The sequence below is a fragment of the Lepidochelys olivacea genome, assembly GCF_965140295.1.
Source record: "Lepidochelys olivacea isolate rLepOli2 genome assembly, chromosome: 15".
Taxonomy (NCBI): Eukaryota; Metazoa; Chordata; order Testudines; family Cheloniidae; genus Lepidochelys; species Lepidochelys olivacea.
In genome coordinates, this window is record NC_140425.1 from 25,015,850 (window position 1) to 25,030,719 (window position 14,870).

General features: G+C 41.8%; 1 long non-coding RNA gene across 1 annotated transcript in view; it reads left to right on the forward strand.

Annotated features, from left to right (window-relative positions):
• Positions 1–393: 393 nt before the first annotated feature.
• Positions 394–14,870, forward strand: part of LOC311531379 — a 274,753-nt gene continuing 260,276 nt past the window's right edge. The window contains exon 1 of the long non-coding RNA XR_014714210.1: positions 394–667. This is a non-coding gene — a long non-coding RNA (uncharacterized lncRNA). The remainder of the gene's footprint in view (positions 668–14,870) is intronic.

Genomic DNA, 14,870 nt, shown 5'->3' on the forward strand with positions numbered 1-14,870 from the left:
CCTCTGTAAAATGGGGTTTTAGACATGATTTAGGGCATGTGCCTAGGAGGAGAGTTTTAAATTTACTTCCCTCCCAGGGGCTTTAGATTATTAGGGCTTAGGTTATGAACGTTTGAAAAGCACTTTGAGATCGCCTGATAAAAGGTGCTAGGAAAGTGCACCGTATGTTTATTAACGCCTGCCTCAGGCCTTTTCGATTGGAAAAGAAAGATGGGTGTTGCAATCCGACTGGATTCCGCTCCTTCATTCTGCACTCCAGGTCGTTCCAACCCAAGGGTTCCTGTGGGAGATTAAAAGAAAACTCAGTGACTGTGAAAGCAGAGTATGGGGGTTGGTGACTTTTGTACCTGTGTGTTCCATTGCAGGATTGCTCTTCCATTCCAGAAGCTGCCATATAGACAATTAAAAATCTCTGAGCAGCCAGCTCAGCCATGAACATAGGGACATATTTTCCTTTCAAAATTCCCTTTCTGCTCCAACAACACTTATAATCCAATTTTCACCAGCAGAGATGAATCATGTCGCTCACCAACACTTTCACAGTGGATGGAGAAGAGCAATCGCGTATTGATTTCCCTTCCTTTTTCTCTGGTCATGTCTTTTTCTGAGACAGCTATGAGTAAACTCTGCTCCTGTTTTTCTTTCATGCTGCTGGTTTTGGTATCAGGTAAGTAATGAATTTATTGAGGGGAATGTGTGCGTGCGTGTGAATGAAATAGCCATAAAGAGTTAGTGTAACAACTCTTTCTTGATCAGGGAGAGGAGTAAGCAGCAGCCTTCTTCCATTACGTGGCTCTGGAGAGAGCAGAGAACAAGGGCTGGTCACCTGCTACTCCCCATTGCAAGCAAGTAGATGAAATATAGTTATGAAGTTAGAGGAGCCCCTTGCTTTGCCCCTCCTCTTCCCAGATGCACACGGGGGAATAAGATGATCCACAAAAAAGGGTGAAGCAACACGTTTCCACCAGAGCAAGGGGAATCAGGGGGAGGAATTACAGTTCTTTGAGTCACAATTTGCTCTCTCACAGGACAGATTGCAAAATTATAATCCAGCTCTCGGGGGTGTGTGTGTGTGTGTGTGTGTGTTTAAATGAACACAAATAAATGGAAAAGGTTTCCGTGGAAGGACAGGTTGCTGTCATGCAGACTGGAGTGACGGTGGGTCAAAGTCATAACTCCAGTGATTTCAACTGGCTTACACCGGGGAGGTTGGTCCAGGTACTTTTATACTGTGGTCTTTCTGGAAAAAAAAAAATATTCACAGGAAACTGCCCTAGAAGCTGGGATGGGAAGGATTATTAGTGTTACAGCTTGAAAACAATCTCTCAAAGATACGTAGAGTTCTTGTGTAATAGCTTTGGTTTCATTGGGTATGTATTTATTCTCTTTTGTGCATCGATAATATAAAGAAGTGTATCCCAAGTTGTCAACAAATCTTTTATTTAAAAGTAAACATGAATAGAAGTCATCACAGGAAAATAACCTCTCAATTAATGCACACTTGATGTGTCCTACATTCACTGTTTATCTGTTCAAAAATCAGCTTTGTTCCAGGCAGCCTTGTTGATTCACCAGCCTTTTTATCCCCTTTGTGCTCCCACTCTGCTTCCATCTCAGCCAAATGTACAGCCTGCTCACCCACAAGGAGGGAGAATGTCATGCAGGGTGATGTCATGTGGGAATGAGCCAGCAGGAGACACTCTGTTTGCAAGCACCACGGCTCTTTTGCAGAACCTAGAGGGTCACCTCTATTCTAGTTTTCTCAGATTCGTATACCTCTGGTGTTGCACCTGAGCTTACGCTGATGGCATGCAGGAACTTGATTCGTTATTGTACTTTGGGACTTCTCTAGCACTCATCAGATGAAGATCTCAAAGCTCTTTACAGAGATTAGTGACTTGATTTGCTCGGTGCCCACATGACCTACACAAATATTATTAAACAGAACTCAGAGTTGGTGACCAACTTTAGTACACGCAGTGAGTCAGAAGCAGAGCTGGGGATATAAGCCTGGAAACAGAACATACCCCACCTAAAGGGAATTAACAATCAGAGAAACAGCCTTGTTGGGAAGCTTGTAACTAATATTTTGTTAATTCAAGAAAAAGGCATTTTCTTACCTTATCATGATCATCCCCGTCTTCCCGTGCTTCACCCTACCTAACGCCCTTCCAGCCACCTTTCTAACTTTCTCTGGTGAATTGTTTAGTGCAGCCCATGCTGGTCTTGCATTTTGTAATGACTACAGGGAAAAAACTAGCACCTCTTATGCAATTCTCCAAAACTTTAGTGCTTAAAACAAACAAAACTGAACAACTCACGGAACACAACTGGGGCGGTTCAGTTCTTTTGCCTTAGTTGTTTGTTTGTTTGTTTGTTAATTATTTATTTTGCATTAGCGCCTAGGAGCCCCAGCCATGGACCAAGATCCTGTTGTGTCAGGTGCTGTACAAAAAGATAGTTCCTGCCCCCAAAGCACTTAGTCTATGTCCATCTCTAGTTGGAACTGAGATGGACCAACTTCTGTCCTGGAGGAACACATGGGAGGTAGACTCATCCTGTTCAACTGCAGGGTGTAGCCCCTGGGAGCTGAGGGAGGAAATGCACCCTCCTCCAAAATGAAGTCTAGTTTATGTGCCCATCCTGGTCTAAGAGAGATGAAGCTGCCAACTAGCTACAATGAAAAGTGTGATGGTTTATATGGAAAGTATTTTTAATTCAAAAATTAACACAGAAAAAAACATTCCTTTAGCAGTTTTTTTTATAAATATATCTGACACTGGTGTGGTGTTTCCTAGTGTCAGGAGTGCCTTTTAAACATGGGTGATGGAGGATGAGCTATTAGGGGAGGAAACTGACAGCAAGAACCAGCTGTGGCAGTTTAACATAGTCTTCTTGAATTGACCTCCTACAACACTAAAGCCAGTTGTGAGAAAGGTGTAACTGACTTCCAGCCAGAGGAAAGGAATCTGTAACGCATAGAGTTGTCTTTAAGGACCAAAAGCAGGAGAAATCAGCCATTGGTTGTAAAAGAAAACAGGAGTAACGTTTACTTTCCCCCATTTTTTCCTGATTACCACTCATTCATTCCCCACCCACATCCCCTAAACAACCCATAAGGGCTTTGATTTGCTTTGCATTGCATTCTGTTTGCCACACCACAATAGGTTCCACACTACAAAAGATTTATGAAGGCTGTTTCCCCAAGCACTCTGTGATTTATAAATTCAGTCAAAGAAAACTCATATTCTGCTAGGTAAAATACCCTTCTAGCTAAAAGTAACAGTTATGACCTCTTGCTGATCAGCACTTTCAGGCAGATTTTGGTGACTCTGGTGGCCTGTGACCAGGATTCATCACTGAATTTGGTCCACTGGTTGCATCATTAGCTTCCCCAGGTTGACCCAGGTACTGACAGGGAGTGCGAGGTGAATGCTGATCCATGCCCCCCTTTCCGGAAGTCATGATGGAGGCTGGCTCTCCTGCTGGTACAGAGTGGACAGACTCATCCACTGTAACCTTAAGAAAGGATAACGGTTTCCTTTCCATAGTCAACATTAATTTGCAGACCAGCCTGTAGTAAGGTAGCTGGCCCCTTAAATGAAATCAGGCCCACTCTCCTCTTCAAGTCCAGGAGCATCTGAGTTTGGTGTAATGAGGATGGCGGGGTTGCCCCGAAAGTTATAAATGAGAGAGAACCCAAAGGCAAGAGAGAGTCCAGAATTGAGAGCGCCAGAAAGTGAGCTCAGAGCTGGATTGAGAGAAGGGAGTAGTGCGAGTTTCCCTGGTTGAGTGGTGGAGCCAGATCAGGCTGGTGAAAACAGGAAGGAAGTCGGGGTGTCCTCTACAAACTTCCCCCAGCTGGAGAGCCACAAGAGGGCTGAAGGCTGAGAGCAACAAAGGGAGAGATGTCTGCTGGCTTTCTGAGCTGAAGCTGGAGGGGCAGAGCGGGCTGTAGACTGGGGAATGATGGAGGGATGAGCCTGCTGACATCTCCAGGCGAGAACTAGAACCATACCTGAGCAGGAAACAGGGCAGAGAAGCACACCCCGACTAGAAGGGCTGAGGTGAGGCATGTCGCAGCTGTACCTGTACCTGAGAGGTGAATATAGTGAGAGAAGCCTGAGCTGTACCCGCTGTGTTGATGGGCTGTTGGGACTTGAAAGATTAAATGTCGTGTTTGGACTGTGCTGGGGATTTCTGGATTATGCTTATGGGGTTTCTGTAATAACTTAGCCCAGCAAAGCTTGTGTGGAGTTACAGGGTCCTCCAGAAGAGGGAAATCGAGGCAGGGGTTCCTTGCAGGGCACCCAATTTCCATATGAGAGTTACTTAAAGTAGCATAACAATCTGCATTTCTTCATGTTGACTGTTTTTTAATTCAGAAACATTAGGATAATATTTAACCTTGTCACTTCCATGTCTGTAAACAAAGGCTGGTGGGAACATTTTCGTCGACACTTTTTTCGTCTGCTTTTCTGGAAAACTTTTGAGATTTCATTGGAAAACTGAAAAAAACCAAAACAAAACAAAAAAACAAACAGGGTTTTGGTGATTCAGGATAATTTGCCCTCCCTAATTTTTGGTAATTTTTGGTTTGAATTGTCAGTGGCCAACTCTCCTTCCCCACCCCCAAATCATTTTTCAGCAAAATGTCAAAAATTCTGTAGGGGGCAAATCCCCATTGTCTAGTCAGCTCTATCATAAACATGGTTCGCCAAGATCAGGGATGGGTAACCCCAAGGTATAACAAACAGGTTTTCATTTCATAGTAAAAAGACTCTTTGAAAGGCAGGTAATAGAATTTAATGGTCTATGATCCTTTTAGGGACTATTTAATTACCATGGCCTATTGTGGATCCAGAGGCATGTTTGATGCCATAAGCAATGGTTCAAGTATTTATTCAGTGAAAGTGCTAATATTGCAACTTGCCTTGTTCTGTTTCTGTGTTCTGGTTTTATGGGCTTTACTAGTGTCTGAGGAATTACAGTCATGTCACAGGGAAAGACAGTTTCATTCAAAACAATAGTTAATGAAAACGTTAGGGCAAGCTATAATTTTAGTTAAGTAATTCGTGGAAGTATTTTTTTGATCATGGATTTTTATAGTTACTTAAAACAAATAATTGATGTAGCTTTTCTTATAATAATATCTACACTTCCTGATAATTGTGCCTCAGCTCCGTTGTATTCCTTGATCTTTGTCTGATGCCTCTATATTTGTCTCTTTATTTCTGATAGTGTAAAAAATCAACCATTCTGCCTAACCTTTATTAAAGGAAATTAGTAAATAAATTCATGAATGTTATGGGACTGATTCAACTCCCGTTGAAATCAATGTGAATCTTGCTTTTGATTTCAGTGAGAATTGGATCAAGTCCTATTTATTTATTTTTATTTTTCTGAATATGGAAATGAGAACAGCTCTTAACATATGTCTCCTTCTTGTCTAAAGTACCATAGAGCCTTAACTCAACAAAAATACAAGAAGGAGACATATGGTAAACATTGGTCTCTTTTTCGCTGAAAAACACAAAAGGAAAACCTCATATTTTAAAGAAGGAATTATATTTTTAACATATGTCTCTTAGATGTGTGTTGGAATTAAGGCTATAGGGTAGTTTATTCAAGAAGATGAGATGTGATCGTGCTTTTTGAAGAAAGCCAAACCAAAAGCATACCTTAAAAGAGGACATATACACCATTAACATGTGTCCTTCATTCATGCATATCAGCGTTATGATTTATGGTAGTTTTTGAAGCCTTGGATGTTAACTATGTGTTGTGGAAAAAAAATAGTAACAGTTTGGAATTGATACGTTTTGTATTGGTGTAGATCCAGAAACAGAAATGTGAGGGTTGACCTCAGTTACTTATTTCCTAGCTTTTCAGCACTTGAAGAAAACTTTATTAAAATAGAACAGTGAGCCTTAATGACAATTAAACAAAGTAAAAGGGCCTTAGTGCAAATGAAAATCAGGTTTTCTGTGAGTGTTACTTAGTGACAGATCTTACAAGTATTTTTAGAGGAGCAGGCATGCAACTGCTATTGCTGGAAACTGCAATTTTAAATAATGACAACTGGGAACTGCTGTTCTATTTACGGTAAATGTAACCTGATCTTGGGGGAAAATGTCACCACCAACCCAGCAATAGCTTATCTGTCCAGGATGGTTAGGAACACATCAGGGGTATTAAAATAATCATTTTTTATTTCTCCGTTAGAAAGCTAGAAATAGTGATGTCTGCTTTTGAGCATCCTAGTCCAGCTAATTGCTTTCAGGAAAGTGTAATCAAGAGCCATTATCAGCATGTATCAAACTGATACATTCCTAAATCATTGCTCAAGTTTAGAGTAGATTAGATTTCTGATGATAGTAAACTCACACTTTGCCGGTTTTGCAGCTGCCCACACAGTCTGGTCTTATCAAAGAATTTCTTGTTTGTTTTTACAATGGAGAAAACACTGGGCAATATTTCATAGGGCATCTGAATGCTGATAAATGCAACCATTTCATGTACAGTGGGATCCCTCCGAAGACTTTGATTCCATTATATATTCAGAATCAAGAGACACCAGACCAAATCCATCTCTGGTAGAATTTCACTGGTCTCTAAGAATTATACCAGGGCTGAATCTGATGCACAATTCTCAAAATGTCATTGGATGGTCTGTATTTATGCTTTGGAGGGCTGACACATGGCAATCTATAGGTAAACTACAGGCATTAAGATCAGAGCTTTGACAATCGCTACAAAATAGCTGGTATGTTGTAATAGCTCAGTGCCAGTGACTACAATCAAGTGATGCTGTCACAAGATGTGATGAAATAATGGTAAATCGTATCTGTCAAAGAGCAAGGGTGTTTTTATTGTTCAGGCACAAGGCTGCGTGTGAGGAGCTCTTGATTCTTTTACTGACTCTGCCACATGTTATGGGCACGTCCAACAAAAGAGATGTCAACGTACGTGGGCAGTTAATAAATAATGTGCCTGTAATGGTGATCGGAAATATGCAGCAGTGCATGCAGGCTTTTTAAAACCAATCCAAGTTGGTTGCTTGGGCACTTCAAATGGCTTCCTTTGTGAAGCTCTTTGCAGCGGCTCTTGGCTTCACAGACTCCTCGTGTGAGCTTGGAAGAAGGATGGCCCAGTGGTTAGGGAACTAGCTTAGGTCTTAGAAGACCTGGGTCCAAGCTCCTGCTGCTCCACAGACTTCCTGTGCGACCTTAGGAAAGTCACTTAGCTTTTCTGTGCTTGTCTGTAAAATGGGGATAAACAGCACTTCCTTACCTCTCTGAGGTGTTGTGAGGTTAAGGACTCTGAGGCGCTCAGTGTCACAGTTCAGGGCAACTGCACCTGTGTTCCATGGTATGGTCCAGCTAGGGCACCTGCTGTCAGGCTTCCAGCTCCCCAGCCATTGCCTCTCTGGGGCAGAGGCCTACATCTCTCTATCTCTCTCCTGACTGGGGTATTTCGAGGCTGCACAGCTCCCTACCTACACTGTGAATTGCCCAATAAAGTCTCACTGCCTAAGCAGGCCTGCTTGACTCTTTTCTCCTCAGAGAATAAACACTGTAATTGCCATACTTACAAGTTACCACACAGATCTTTCTAAGCAAGCACATTAAATGTTGAGGTAAAAATGTTACAGAGAAAACATATTAAAAACAATTTAAAAAACCCTACGCACATGCTGATGAGCTTACCAGAGACCACCCCCTGACTCCAACAAAGGTCTGGCCAGTGAATTGTCCTTTGCAACTTACTCAGGGTTTTCCTGTGGCTACAAGTTCATGAATCCTTTTGCTCAGAACAACACCCTCAGGAATCTGAGGGTCACTTGGGTCTGTGAAGAGACCATGAATAGGGAATCAGCCAGAATCCCACCCAACTAACAGTTCATTCATCTCTTAGCCCATTGTTTAAGAGAGTCCTTTGGAGCTCACAACACTTCTCAAGGTTTACATTAGTCATGTCTCCTAGAGAAGTGACATACAATAACACACAACCATTTCCATTTTTACTACAGTGAGTTCCTAAGATGCTTGCACTTAATTCAATAAGGTTTGTCCAGGATATTGCAGGAAATTGTTATATTTGTCATACTTGGATATACCAGTAAAGGGGCCCATATAAGTATCTAAGATATATAGCCTGGATAAAACAGCCATGCCTCTTTATACCTTAGTTTCCAGGTGTAAAATGAAGATAATAATTCCCTATCTGATGGGCTATGGTGAGGCTTCATTAATTTATGTCCATAAAGTGCTTTAAGATCCTTGAGTGGAAAATGATTGCCTGAATGAGGGCACAGTAGTATGATTATTTCTTATATATTTTATCACCACTTTTAAGATATCTCACTGTAAGGATGATTTTTTTTTTTGAGACCGCACAGCGGTAGATGTAGGGTGACCAGATATTTGGGACTTTGTCTTATATAGGTGTATATTATCCTGCATCCCCTGTCCCAAATTTTCATGCTGTCTATCTGGTCAGCCTAGGCAATGGGACATTGAATATAACATATATATATTGACATATATATATAAAATATTACATATATATATACATAAAATAAAATGCAGGCCTGAAGCCCTATATATAAAATATGGCTTGTGAAAATATTTGTTATCTGGTTCTGTATCTGCTTCTCCCTGGGACAGAAATTTAACCTTCATGTTGCAACGTAACACAGTGTCAATGTTCAAATTAAAGCATGCTGCTGAGTACAAATAAAAACATTTCATCGGTAGTGACAGGGCCTCTACTACCTACAAACGAGTTGGTAATTTCAGCCCTATGGGAATTACAAGTGCGCAGCAGTTCTAGGGTTTGACTCTGTTTGCCAACCTCTCGAGATTGCACCAACTGTAAATCTGTCCCACTGTTCCTTATCCAGTCTTTCTTATGTTTTGCAGCGTCAAAAGCATAGAAACCATTCCTATCATGACTGCTGTCAGACACCCTAACAGTAGGTTTTCAAAAAAAGAAAAGGAGTACTTGTGGCACCTTAGAGACTAACCAATTTATTAGAGCATAAGCTTTCGTGAGCTACAGCTCACTTCCTCAGATGCATATCGTGGAAACTGCAGCAGGCTTTATATATACACAGAGAATATGAACCAATACCTCCTCCCACCCCACTGTCCTGCTGGTAATAGCTTATCTAAAGTGATCATCAGGTGGGCCATTTCCAGCACAAATCCAGGTTTTCTCACCCTCCACCCCCCCACACAAATTCACTCTCCTGCTGGTGATAGCCCATCCAAAGTGACAACTCTTTACACAATGTGCATGACAATCAAGTTGGGCTATTTCCTGCACAAATCCAGGTTTTCTCACATCCCCCCCACCCCCATACACACACAAACTCACTCTCCTGCTGGTAATAGCTCATCCAAACTGACCACTCTTCAAGCCACTGACATAAAAGCCTTCAATCAATGAGGTTGCAGTGTGGTATGAAATGTTTCCAGGTACCACCAGAAGCAAGAGGCTGAGCACTAATGAGCTATAGAGCAGCATTTGTAAGAAGCACAGACACTAATGAGCTGTTCATGTTGGTTTTCTTTTTTGCTCATCCCAAGAGGTGAGATGTCACATTATAACTTATTAGGATGTTCCTCTTCCAGAATATTAAGTTAGCTGTTCCTCAGCTCATTGGGCAGCAGTTGTTTGATCAAAAATATTATCTCAACCACTGACAGCTGAATATTTTCAGGAAACAGAATTGCTCCTATTTTTTTGATAAGTTGAAGACAAAGGTGTCAAAGAGAACTCCATACTAAAGCTATACAAAAGGAGTGACAAATGGTATAAGTGAAGTTAATAAGTTTAACAGATACTATAACCCAACTTAAATTTTAAAATGTAATGTGTCATTATAATTTTAGTGCAATGCCACTAATATATAATAGCCAAACATGCTGAAAATGTATGCAAACTGAATATTTTCTGTTATATTCAGTGTCCCAGCTAGACTTCCTAGAAAATTTCATCAATAACTTGCAATGAGCACCAATCTGTGTAGCTTGAATATGGATATTTATTTAGATTAAACACATTCCTTAAACTATATATATGTTTTTAGAAGCTTGGTGTGATTGGACATCCCAAAGCTAGAGGATATAGCAGGGGTGGCCAAACCACGGCTCACGAGCCACCTGTAGCTCTTTTACACTTAAAGTGTGGCTTGCAGAGCCTCCCGTGCCCCCACCCCCCCGTCCCAGCCAATCTCCACCTGCCAGACTGGGAATGGGGAAAGCTCAGGGCTTCTGCCCTGTGGCAGGGTGGTGGGGTTAGAGGCTTCTGCCCTGCAGGGAGCGGGGGCTCAGGACTTCAGCAGGCACACCCTGCCATGGGGCAGAATCCCTGTGTCCTGGCAGGCACACCCTGCAGGGCTGAAGCCCTGAGCCCCACCAGGCATGCCTGGCTCTCGAACTTCTGAGGATTATTGTATATGGCTTGGAGGATCAGGAAGTTTGGTCAACCCTGGGATATAGAGTCAAGAGCAAACGTATGTTGGAGGAGTTTAAGTAGGGCATTGAACAGTAATATATGCCAGTTCAGAAATGAAGACTAGATACACTGGATAAATTATTTCCTGTGCATTGTCCTCTCTCTAGTTAAAATATTGATTTGCGTGGTTTTGGTTGATGCTACTGATTTCTATGGTTTATTTTTCATGCCATAACATACCACTGTAATTGGCTGTATTGAATACTGGGCCTGGTAGAAGGGAGATTATTTCATTTGTTTAGTTACAACATGGGCTTTGCTATGTAATACACTTGATCATACTACGTAAAAAACTTGCCAAGCCAAACCTTTTGTTGATGAAAAATATGGGTTCAAGTTGACCAAAATAATTCATGAAACTAGGTTGATTTTGACAAATTGTTTCAATAAAAAAAAAAGACATTTCAGAAATGACAAAATGAGTCATTTCAGCATTTTTGAAACAGCATTTTGACTTTTCATATCGGAAAGCTATTTTTCATTTTGGAATTTCTCTCCATTTTATATAAAAACATTTTAAAACATTTTAACCCTCTCCCCCTTAAAATCACAACAAAATGTTCCATTTTGGGGTTGACCAAAGTGTTTTAATGGATACAAAACAAAACTTCTTTCAACATTTTGGTTTGTCGAAAATTTCAAAATACTATTTTTGGTCGACTCTAAATTAAAAAGAAATGGGACTGGCTTCCGAACCAAATATTCTGTTGTTAGGTCACCCCTCCTCTTGACATCTACCCGTCCACCTGTTGTCTATCTTTCCATCTGTCTGCTACATTTAGTGGTTTCCATGATCAAGTTAATCTTTACTAACCGTTACCATACTATCTGAGATGTCAATTATTTTTTGTACTGTATTTAAGGAAATACTGCTTTACTGAATATTGGATCATAGAATCATAGGACTGGAAGGGACCTTGAGAGGTCATCTAGTCCAGTCCCCTACCACAGGGTGGTAACTGATAGAATGCATTAGCTCAGAATGGTAAAATTTTACAGTAGTTTTACTTTCTCGTTTAAAGAAAGACAGCGGAGTCTAGTGGATAGGGCATCTGACTGGCAATCGTACTTGTATTACCAGCCCCGCCAGTGACTTGCTGTGTGATCCAGAGCAAGTCATTTCACCTTGCACTGTAATCCCATCCTCTGTCTGTTTAGTTCGGAAGCTCTTCGAGGCAGGGAGTGCCCCTCGTTAAGTATTTGATTATTACCTAGTACAGCGGGGCCCTAGTTTTGGTAGACAATCATAATGGTCCTTCTGACCTTCTGTGATTCTAAAGTCTATGTCAAGGCAATATTGTTATATAAATAATTTTATCCAGCTGTAAATGAGGTCACAAGGTGCAGAGCCTGAAGTCTTTTTAATGGCAATCCCTCAATATAAGCATTTACATTTTTTCATTTTCCAAATATACCAATCACATTTTTCATTGGGTGCATGTGGAAGAATATTTAAAATCAATGCAAAATAAATTGGCTAATGGCATAAATATTCCTGGTCCCAACCCCAAAATTAGGATGCAAATTGGAACTAAATCACACCGTAATATTCTATGTAATAACTCAAGAGTCTGAGTTGTAAATGTTGGAATGTGGACTATTGAGAATGAATGGTGCCGTGACCTTTCTAGCTTAATCTTGAGTGCTAGAGCAAAGATTATATTTACCGCCATCGAAAATTAAATTGAAACCTTGGAATCACTCAGATTAACAAATCATATCTCATACTGATAAAGAGTGAGAAATTCAGTGCAAGAGGGGAATGCTTGGCCTCTACCCATCACTAGGGCCCTACCAAATTCACGATCCATTTTGGTCATTTATAGGATTTTAAAAATCACAGATTTCATGATTTCAGTTATTTAAATCTGAAATTTCACGGTGTTGTAATTGTAGGGTACTGACCCAAAAGGGAGTTCGGGGGAGGGGTGACAAGGTTATTTTAGGGGGGAGGTTGCGTTACTGCTACCCTTACTTCTGCACTGCTGCTGGATGCGGCGCTGCCTTCAAAACTGGGCAGATGAAGATCAGCCGATGCTGGCCGGGAGCCCAGCTCTGAAGGCAGGGCCGCCACCAGCAGGAGCACAGAAGTAAGGATGGCGTTGCCAACCTTACTTCTGCACTGCTGCTGGATGCGGCCCTGCCTTCAGAGCTGGGTGCCTGGCCAACAGCTGCTGCTCTCCAACCGCCCAGCTCTGAAGGCAGCACAGAAGTGAGGGTGGCAATGCCACAATCCCCCTAAAATAACCTTGTGACCCCCCCCAGCAACTCCCTTGTGGGTCAGGACCCCCAATTTGATAAACAGTGGTCTCCTCTGTGAAATCTGTATAGTATAGGGTAAAAGCACACAAAAGACCAGATTTCACAGGGGGAGGCCAGATTTCCATCATGCATGTTTCATGGCCATGAGTTTGGTAGGGCCTTACCCATCACCACGCTGTAGCTGTCTTGAGGACTTCAGTTCCCAGGGCTAGTCAAGCTGGCACGTTTTAAACAAGGGCACTAAATTAGCCATTGCTGCAGAAGGGGAATGAGAAATATCACTGTAAATGAGGCTTATCCATGTAATTTTCTTTGAACCTCCTCTTAGAGGGGGAAAAGACAGATGTGTGATTGTAGTAAGATGAGCAAAACCTGGATGTCTAGGGCATGTTGTTGAGCTGTTGAATGCTGGTCTATTCCATATACCTCCTCAGCTGCTTATATAGACCTCCTGATGAATAAGTATGTTACCCAATGGAGCAGCCACTAATTCATCCATCCAGCCATCTGTGTATCTTAGGGTTTTATACTGCAGCCCATCACTGCAGTATGTGAGCATCTTCCACGTGAAATTGGTAGCAGTCACAATGTCCTTATTGGACTCATAATCTCTTCCACACACCAGGGCCCAGTGCTTGGGTATTTGCACTACTTCTTAGTGATTCAGAGAAAGGAAAAGTGGCCTTAAAGCTCAGGAATAGGAATCTGGAGCAAGATCTGAGCTGAGATTCATTGCCCAGGAAGTATGGCAGAGCTAAAGTGGCTCTGGGGGGGACTTTATGGTGGCTCCCAACATCAGGGCTTGTGGCTGTTTTCCTCAGTTTCTATTGTGAGGGAATCCTCCTCTAGCTGGAACTGGGATTTTAGGGTCTCTTTAGACCACTCCAGCCCTTCAGCCCAGCATACAGAAGCCACAGAAGGGGTGAGAATCTTGCCAATGGCTTCTATACCCACCTGTGCCAAAGGTGTTCCATGTGACCTGGTGCAAGTCACCTAACTGCCTTGTGGCTCAGTTTCCCCACTTATGAAAGAAGGGCTACAGTGGGGATTAATCAAGAAACTATCAAGTGTCGAGATTCTTGAATGAGGGGCATTATATTTTAATTGTTCTTTTACTTTATTATTGCATTTGACCATCTGATTGTCCAGCGATGTCATTAGTGAAATGAAAATGAATGAAAATTGTTCTCCTTCAGCTAGAAAAATAAACGCCTTTGTGACTTTTCTTATGTGGTTAAAATCATAGACTGCCTGCATGCTTTGACAACTTTGCCGAAATGTGATGGGAGAGAAGAAACGTGGTTCAAACTTAGAAGCAGGGTGTTTAATTGTTAATGATGAGACATTTAAATCCATTAGCCTTCTTTTCCCTCCAGTTACATATTTGAAACCTTCCTGCCTGCTGGAAGCTATCATCACTTCTTGCCTCTGAGTTGTTCAGAAGCTGGCACTGGTCTCATGCCAAGTATTGAGCTGTATTCTGAGTCACAATTAATATCCTCTGTGTGGCTGTTACATCTCGTTTGGCTGGAATCTTGATCTGAATACTGAAATTTGAGGGTCTCCAAGTTCTCATGCAGGGAAAAGAAGGGATGGTAAGATCTAATGGATTTTTGCCTTCAATAATAAAGCTGTGCAAAACTCTGTGGTCTTGGTCCCCGTAGATTCTTACCCCAGGAGTTCTGACTTAAAGTGAATTCAAAGCAGGCCTCTGCCAAATCTGCCAGCCTTCACAATGTTTCCTATATAAACTGGGTAAAACGGCTATCGTTCATACAGAACTGTAAATGACTCAAGATTCTCCTGAAAGTTCCATGAACTTTGATGGGCTTAGTCCAGAGTAAACGACAGAAGTTTTGCTCAGCACTTTAATGACTGGTGCTCAGTCACTCCATTGATATCCCAATTAAGGGAGTAAAATGGTATGGCAGTCTTGCTTCACAGCAGAGGAGAGTTTTAAGGAGAGATGTGAGGGTGGATAATGAGTTATCCTTTAGTCTGGAGAGTGGCTTTTGGGTTAATCACATCCACAGAGATCACAAAAGCCACTGAAGCAGTCTTTTGGCAATCCAGCTGCTCCACTT